Below are 9,494 nucleotides of genomic sequence, written 5' to 3'. Positions count from 1 at the left end.
CGGAATACACCGTGTTGTATTTTATATATACACAGTTCAGCTACACCAGAGGATGGAAATGAAAATATCTATTCATTTATTCATCTGAATAATCAATGATCAAATATATTATACATACATACAATGGTCTATCATATTATACATGTGAACAGCAAATAAATCATTATTCTACAAATGACCTGACAATCATGTTTTTCAATATTTATATGTTGTAATATTAAATAAAATCCAATCTATTAATATACCGGTATGTATTTCTTTCTTTTCTTTCATTACAAATGTATTTTTACTACATGGATCTTGTTTTATTGACATCACCTTTTATTTATATATGTGAGGAGAGGACCTAGATAAGTATGTTTTGCTTTAGTTCTGCCCAATCCTCAAAAAAATACATGTAAGATAAATAATGTTTTCTATGAATATAAATTTCCTATTGGCCCCTTGTTGCATTACTGAGTTCATCAACACTTAATTCATTAAGTGATAGGATAGGAAAGTTGGAAAGGGAGTCAGCCTGCATTTGCTGGCAAATACCATCAGGATGTGCTGTATGTACACCATGTATTAAAATGTATCAGGATGCAAAAGTTCATTGGCATTATGTTGTATCTTTTGAAGCAATTCTCATTTTGTATTCTACTCATACCCCCTTAAATGCACTTAATAAATGATTATTATTATTATTTTTCCCTTCTTACGATATTTTTTTGGAAATTTGGAGAGTTCATGCTGTTTTATCAGCAAATAGTTCATGGCCATGTGACCAGCAAACTGCCCAGAACCAAATATAGAATGATCCTGTGGACATTTGGCATAAGCCTCTGTCATTGATAGATAGCTGTTGGGCAGGTTCAAAACACCATGTTGGATTTCTGTTTAACCAAAAAAAAAATCTTGGATCAATCAACTCCTACCAGCTTTTACCATAGAGAGAAAAGATATTTAGGCCACAGCAAGGAATTTTTATGGATGACATCAGCGCGCGCATTAATTTTTGCCTGATTTTGGAAAAAAAACAAGACATTTTGTTGCCTTCTGACAGTGGTCAACATGCCGAAAATGGGCAAAGATGTCTGCTGCCATGCCAGAAGGTGGATTGTAGATAACTATGAAGAGAGGAGACAAGAAAATGCCCAGATTTAATGTTTTGTTTCTTCCTTTGAATCTTTGATGCAGTGATATGTGATGTGATGTGATACAGTATGTGATGTTCCCATTGAATCAATGATTCAGTCAAAACTTTAAAATGTAGGAACCTTGTTTTTTTTGGCCCGCCTTGTTTTTTTTCGCCCGCTCGCATTAGATTTGGAGTCTGTGGAAGATGTCATCCATAGAATTTACTTGCTGTGGCCTAAAGCAGATCTATGGTCAAGATAGTGACTCTGAATTCAGATTAAAACTTGCTATTAACTCCCATCTCAAATCCCTTCAAAATACTGTAGTCATGTTTGCAGGGATGTAATTTTGCTGTAGGAGAAGTGTTCGCAATTGAAAAACTATTGCAATGCAAGACAGAGCACAGGGCATCACAATTTTGCGGCAGAGAGACAACCGCGAAAATAAAACCACTATGCATTTGAATATTTCAATTGCGGTATCCCTGCTAAGATCTGGCATGTACATGTACAGTAATCTATATAATAATGGTGTAAACAGAAGCCTCCTGTAGTACACAAAATTACCATATAGTGACTGGAGTAAACAATTTTTCCATGGATTGGTCATGGTTGTCAGCCAAGTCATACCATATAACTTATAAGGTCAATAACCCATTGGCATATACACAATCCTGACTGTAGCTCAGTCCTAGACTTTCTTGCTTCCCACCTGATGCTTCCCAGCAGGACTATTGTTGAAAGGAAATCATACACCTTCACCAAAGACATTTTGGTGCGAACTAGAAAGCCAACATTTGCGAGCAAATGCACAATATTTCCCTCCATTCCTGTAACATGGAGCATGCTTGTCTCTGAGAGCTGAACATTTGTAATTTTTCAATCAAAATCTGTGGCTGCAATTCAATGATTACCCAAATGACCAAATACTTTGTGGTCAGCTGCATAGAGACTTAAGTTTTGTATCTATTATGTGACCCATAAATAGTCTCTACTCTCCGATTTCATACCAACAGGTGCATGGGCAACATGTTTTTTGTTCTCACGGACAAGATGGATGACACTGACACCACCACCTGTCCAAACTGATGTCAAACGATTCTTTTGCGGGAGGCAATACCAATTGTATTTCTCAAGACTGCAATTTTTGCATGAAATTAATGTACCAGGCAGGCAAAAAAGGGCATCCTTCAGTTAACTGAGTACTTTAAATTGGTTGGATCTGTGAACCGGGAAAGAAAACCTCTTTATTCTTCAGTGAGACCATACCACTTCCTAATTTCTGACCTGTTTGAATAAAAATGAAGCAAGGGTTCAAGATGAAAGCAGAGAGCTGGGAGAAAAACATCACCATCGCAGCACTACGGACAACTAACTTATAATATTTCCTACAGATTACAAGGGAAAGGGAGGATTTTGCGGTGGCTTAAATTTGCAGTTGAAACAACTCTGTAGGACAGAAGTAGTACATTGGAAATAAATATTTGCAAAGTCATGAAAAGCAAAAGTTTAAGAAGTTGCAGTATATTATTATGGTACGATCAGGTACTTAGAACATTTCTATCAACATTTTCAAATTCTGCTGTCTAAGACTTTCTGAACTGCTTGCACAATTGATATGGTGATCAGTTCTAAAATAGAACCAATTTTTTCAAAGATACACACACGCATCATACATATGCAGGCATGATTTAGCTATAGATGTCTGGCCTGTCTGACTTTTGGTGGGTGGATCCAGGCAATAGAATTGTTAATGTTATTCATGCAGGTAACACTATGGAAGAAATGCATCTGGGCAAATTCAGCTGCTTCAGAGGAGGTTCATTAATACATGTACCTTTATGGTTGGAGTGCATGATCCCTCTGGCAAATCTTACTTTACCTTCACCTTGTCCCATCATCAAGTCTTACTATTACTACATGTAGAGTAATAGGCAAATAGCCAATAACACTGCTAAACTGCCAAAATAATAACTCATATTATCATAAAGCCAGAAGAGGTAGACCAATCAGAAGTCCCCATTTCATATAGCCACACCAGTGGTAAATAATATCTCACAAGTGGTGAGGTTAAATTCATGAACACCCCGGCCGATAGGGTCGACCGATTCAAGGCACCCTGGGTTCAATGAATCGGTGGTTACATGTATACAGGAAACCAGGCCTTATTACCTTCGCCAAGAATTGGAGAAGGTTATGTTTTCCTGGCCGTGTGTCTGTGTGTGTGTCTGTGTGTCTGTCAACAGCATAACTCGAGAAAGCTTAGATGGATTATCTTGATATTTGGTAGGTGGGTAGGTCTTGATGAGAGCTCGAACTGATTAGATTTTGGGCCCCCTGGCGGCTTGTCATGGTACTGCAGCTGAACTTCCGGTTTTGATATCTCATGATCCAGACATGCTAGGGTGACGAAATTTGGATGGCAGGTAGCTCGTGTGCTGGGAAAGAAGTGACGTGAGTTTGGGCCCCCTAGTTGCTTGCTCTAGAACTGCAGGGGGGTTTAAAGGACAAATGTTTAAAGGAGGATAACTCAAGAACCGATTAATGGATCATCATGATTTTTGGTATGTAGGTAGCTTGAGTAATGCTTGACATAATGATATTACAATTATGCAAATATGGATGTAATTTGCATAATTAATGAGGAAGTTCTATTAATCAGCTGTATTCCATGATAGGAAGTTCAAGCTTGCGACATATGTTATTAACAACGAGAGAAACACAGGCAGATATCGATTATGCAAATGAAGACTTGATTTGCATAATTAATGAGAAAATGTTATAATTGTATAGTGGTAACTGCCTGGAATTTTATACTTGGGGTGTTTGAAGTTTAGTGAAGGTGAACATAATTTAACATAACTTATTCAAATAAGGACCTCATTTTGCATAATATATGAGGAAATGCTATAATGGCATTCTTTGTTAAAATAAGACTTGGTGGAGATTATTATCAACAGATATAATTCATGCAATTGCAGATCCTATTTGCATAATCAGGGGGATTAATACATTGTAAGTTCTTATTCATGATAAAAGTGAAAGAAATCCCCAGGTTAAAATAAATAAAATTCATAAAAGCTAACATCATTTGGCGAAGGTATGAGATCGTGGAACTCTAGTTACACCATACATATATCTTGGGGCAGGTCATTATTAAGTTGATGGACCATACTTAGCCGTGGTGTTACAAATGTACCAGCCTCCAAAAAAGGAAGAAGAGAATTTCAAACTTAACCCTTCAAAATACCTGCTTGTACAGAGGTTTTGTTTTGGTGTGAATGTTTCTTTATGTTGCTTGTGTTTCAGTAATCGTTTCCACATTGTAGGCATGAAGGGACACTGACAGGAAGTTATGTCAAAGGTCCCAGAAAAGGTTATCTCATTTCTTATCTTCAATTTCCTACTCCATGCATGTCTGTAGCTTTATGGGAGCCAGGGGGAAAATGCATAGAATGAGTGAGGAATTCACAAAAACTCCCAAACATTTCACGGAGGTATGAAATATTTGATTTCTTGTTATTGGCTAGCTGTGCTGTCTTTGCAAAAATGTAGACAAAGCATCTCAGTCTGGAAAAACTATTGTCTCTGAAGCCGATAAGAGGGGCCCACAAGCCCTTTTTCGTAGAGCGTAATCGGCCATTTTAATTCTACGTAGAGCGTAGACGGACCCCTCTAATATTTTTGCGTAGAGCGTATTCGCCGTTTTAATTCTACGTAATGCATTGTAGCCACTTGGAATTTATCGTAAAGCGTAATCGAGAGGTTTCCGAATTCAGCGTAGAGCGTTGTCTGGACCCCCCCCCCCCTTGAAGGCCCTCGATAAGGGGAAATAACGTCACCAAAGGGGTCTTTGCCAAACACTCCTTAAACTACAGTACCGTATCTCTGAGACCTGTCAGCAAGGAGCTGGTATCCAAAAGATGCCAGATAGCACACAAGACCTGCCTTATCAACCCAACCAGCCTGGCAGTGGCAGTTTGCAGGAATGAAATTAAAGTATCGTATCATAAAAGACAACAAAACACATATTGTTGAAAAAATTGATCATGACCACTATGTTATTGTATGTATATTCTCATACTGTAAACTGTTTATTTTTCTTTCACACAGACAGCCCGGCCAGGCCCCAATTTGGAAATGTAACCTTGATATAAGTATTAGAGAGAACTTGCAATGGGTACAGCAGCAAAATTGCTACCAACATCTTTGATCATTTGGGCAAGATAGAAGGCATAAATGTTAGTTTATATGAAAATATAGACTGGATTATATGGAAATATAATGGACTGAGTACATATGTCTGTTGAAAAGGTCACAAATGATTAAGGAATCTACAAGGAGGAGTGGAAATGCGCGACTGTGGTTCCGATACCCAAGACCAAACCACCATCGGTTCACGAACTCCGTCCCATCTCTCTGACTTCACTCCTGGCAAAGGTTGCTGAAAGCTTCGTCACCCACTGGACTCTGTCGGACATTCGCTCACAAATTGACACCCAACAGTACGGCTGCCTCAAGGGGAGATCCACTACTCACTGTTTACTGGAGTTAACCAACGAGATTTTCAAAGCCACTGACAACCAAGGTACTATCTGCTCACTGGTCGCTACAGACTACAGCAAAGCCTTTGATCGGGTTTGCCATACCACCGCCATTCGTCGTTTGTTAGAGCTAGGTCTGAGACCCTCCCTTGCGAGGTGGATTGCGAACTTTCTGTCGAACAGGCGTCAGTCGGTCCGGTACCATGGAACACTCTCTGACAGCGTCACCGTTACGTGCGGCCTTCCTCAGGGTACCCTACTTGGTCCGTTGATATTCATCGCTTATATCAACGGTGCTGCTCGTCACGCAGTCTGTAAGCGTTGGAAGTTCGTAGATGACCTGAACCTTCTTGAAGTCAGGCACCCGATCTCTGCACCCTCTAACATTCAGAAGGATCTGACCGACCTGGAGAACTGGTCCAACGACAGTCACATGAGACTCCATCCCGCAAAATGTAAAGTGTTACACATTCTCTTCAGCAAGGTACCGTACGTGGCTCCTCCCCTCTCAGTGAACGGTATCGAACTGCAACAGGTGCAGGGAATGAAGATCTTGGGCGTGTTTCTCCAGGCCAACTTGCGGTGGAACTCTCACGTTGACTCCATTTGCTGCAAATCCAGCCAGCGCTTGTTCCTTCTCCGCAAACTGAAACACTTTCACATCTCCTCAGAAGACCTCGTCACAGTCTATGTGTCCTATATACGCCCAGTTCTCGAGTACGCTGCCCCCGTCTGGCATTCTGGACTTACCACTGAACTCAGCAACAAGATTGAGAAGATCCAACGGAGAGCAGTGCGCATCATTATGGGTACGAAGTACACATCCTACACTGAAGGCTGCTCCTACCTGGGACTACCTACCCTACAGTCACGACGCCTTCTCCTGACTGTGAACTTTGCGAACTCTCTTAGACAGTCTGAACAGTTCCGGCATTTTCTGCCACCTGTTAGAAGTGCAATAAGTGGTCGTCAAACCAGATCAGCTTATAAACTGAACACTCCTCGCAGCAGAACTGATCGTTATCAGAATAGTGCCCTTCCTTTCATGATCCGCCTGCTTAATATGTATATGTAACACTGTCACTTTTTTTAACCTAAGACTTATTTTAGTGTTACCAGTGTCCGTCTGTTTTGTTATCTGCTACGATATTAATTTGCACTTGAAACGTTGTTGACAATATTTTATATACATTTTATGTAATGGTTTATTCCTATTTTAATCGCTTAATATGACGTTTTATACTAATAATGTGATGCCCCAATGTCAATTCAGCCTCTGGCTGCCATTTTTGGGACAGTGTTGTTGTATTTTAATGCAAATAAACCATTGATATAAGGAGACAAGAATGAAACAGCTGAAACAGCTGAGTTCTAAATCTTACTGGCATACTGTAATTTACTTTTGTTCACGGTAGAAAAGTTCAGGGTCTGAGAAAAATGGACATGTTAGTGGAACTGTATGTTCGCGGTGACGGCAGGTGCAGAAAAAAAAAAGGTGGCAAATCATTTGTTCACGGTAATGATAAATTTGGGGTACAGAACAAAGAAATTGTGAATTTCAGAATCGACAATAACCAAAAAAAAAACGTTGTAAAGCCAAGCTCTTGAGTTAAAGATAATGATAGGTCAAAGTTCAGACTAATCAACATATACTAGTGTATGACTGTCACTAAGTCGCACAAAAATGCAGGAGGAACGTGAAGCGGCTTTAGCCTAAGTAGTTTGTGGTCAGAAGTCAGAAGAGGAGATCCAACACGTTAGAGACGGCCAGGAATAAGATAGCGAACGTGCAACTTCAGGAAAGAATGACGAAGTCGCAATCCAAGCGCCACAGATCCCTGCTATACTTCATGGCAGTGAGTGTAAAACTGTCCCGATATCGGGGTATAAAGTAAGGCCTAATTATGTATTCAGCTACATTGTTTGACGGAGGTCCCTAGCCTCCTCCCTAATGGCGTCATTGAAAACTAGCCGGCAGGGAACTATAAGGCCACAGCCCGCCAGTTCCTTTTTCAACAATCAAGGCTGAAAGTGTACACATCTTGATACAGACTTGTCTTTCAATGGTACAGTCAAAGCATTTTGAGTCAGACATTTGTTGATTTAAATGGCTGAAATTGCTAGAAAATTGCCTGAAGCTTTGTGAACTTGAAACCTAGTACTTGATTATGGTACATTAGTTCAGAGGGCACTTTACATAATGTATCTATCATATACTGTTCAGGCCACACCAATCTAATTTGTTGGTTCTCGGAATCGCCGCTTCAAAAAATCGCAAAATGAAAAAAAAAAATTAATTCTTGTTACTCTCATCTCATCTGGTGATTTTTTTGGGCCCGAACGTCCACCCGGTACGTTCTTATTTTGCACGGTACGTTTATTAATTTTTTGAAAATCAGTAATTTTTTCGACAACGCGTGAAAAAATCGGCAAATCTTCGACGTGAAGACGTTTATAAACGCGTATTGTAGCGAGAAACTTGTCATTTTCCGGCCGGTTTTCGCGATCGCGGCGTGCATAAATTTGTCTGAATGTTCCATTGTCATGGGTGGTGCTCATCAAAATACGAACTCCTCAAAGCTCTAAATTAGAACAAATTCTAACCTCTGTGAAAAATGAAAGCGTCCCAGAGTGGGAACGGCGTTTTGGACGCCGTCTCTGCCCATCAGACGCGTCCCTGTCCGTCTGTCCGTCTAAACTGCCATCAACAGCGTCCCAACACAGTTGGCGGTCTGCAAACTTGCAACTCTGGACGGCCGGACGAAAAAGGGGTCACGCCTCCCGTCTCTCCCCAGACGTCCTTACACATCTGATGTGGCGACAGGCGTCAGAATTAATTTATTTACGACGTTTTTCACGTGGTTTAGGCTTCTAATGCACATGCGCAAGATTTAAATTAAACGCGCCGACCGTTAGTGGCGCCCGTATTAGTAAGAGACACTGTTTGGTGGATGTCCGCTTTTTTGCCTCTTTGTCGAATTGTGCGCACTTTTGGGGGGGTGAAATTCACTTCTACAACCAGCTGTATCTTCCGACGACACTGTACGGAGTTTGGGTTTAAACCAGCGACCGACTAACACGTCAAACGAGGTGTTCAAGGATGTCACTAAGTCATCGGCAGATTCCGAGTGTATCGAGGCAGTTCTGTCACAACAGTTTTCTTTTGTTTTAGGAGACTCGGTAAGTGAACAAGCATTTTATGTTGTCAGAACTGTACAAACGAACATGTAGTGCTACAACTGTTACAGAAGAACAAGCAATTATTCCGAGGATATGTAAAACGTAAGATTCCCAAGTACCCTCCCCACATATGGGACCACACACGGAGCTGAGGCAAATTGATCGATGTTTTATCGCCGCAAAATGTAAAGGCGCACAAAAACAATGTGTAGAATAGATGTATACAATACCTGAGGTTTTAATACAGAATGATGATGCCGTATAAATGTACACGTTATGTTAAATCTTACACAAAATCCAACGGCATAAGTTCCGACACTCGGCACACGGCATGCTGTTTGAGTAAGCTGCGATGGTGCCATCTCCAAACGCAACGGTCAATGTTGTTTTCATATTAAATTGTTAAAAAAGAATACGCACATCGTAAAATGCAACTATAAAATATCTCATGTTTTAATAAAGAATGATAATATGTTCAAACGTGCACTTAGACAACATTTAATATTTTAAAATGTTTTGTTCCCGGCCTGTTGTGTTTGTGTGCGCTCATGTGGCGATGATTTTCAGCGGCGCCTGCCGATTTTGCAAAGAAAGCTCGTCACTGTTAAACAATTTGTTACGCTACACTTTGTAGAGGAAATCCGAAGAAAAT

At 40.4% G+C, this 9,494-nt stretch overlaps 1 protein-coding gene across 1 annotated transcript in view; it reads right to left on the bottom strand.

The window, feature by feature from the left end:
- Positions 1-9,494, bottom strand: part of LOC109464862 (REST corepressor 1-like) — a 34,926-nt gene that overhangs the window by 19,635 nt on the left and 5,797 nt on the right. The gene's annotated exons all lie outside the window — the stretch shown is intronic.

The sequence above is a fragment of the Branchiostoma belcheri genome, unplaced genomic scaffold, assembly GCF_001625305.1.
Source record: "Branchiostoma belcheri isolate BF01 breed outbred unplaced genomic scaffold, Haploidv18h27 scaffold142, whole genome shotgun sequence".
In the NCBI taxonomy this organism is placed as follows: Eukaryota; Metazoa; Chordata; class Leptocardii; order Amphioxiformes; family Branchiostomatidae; genus Branchiostoma; species Branchiostoma belcheri.
This window is presented reverse-complemented; position numbering and strand designations above follow the sequence as displayed.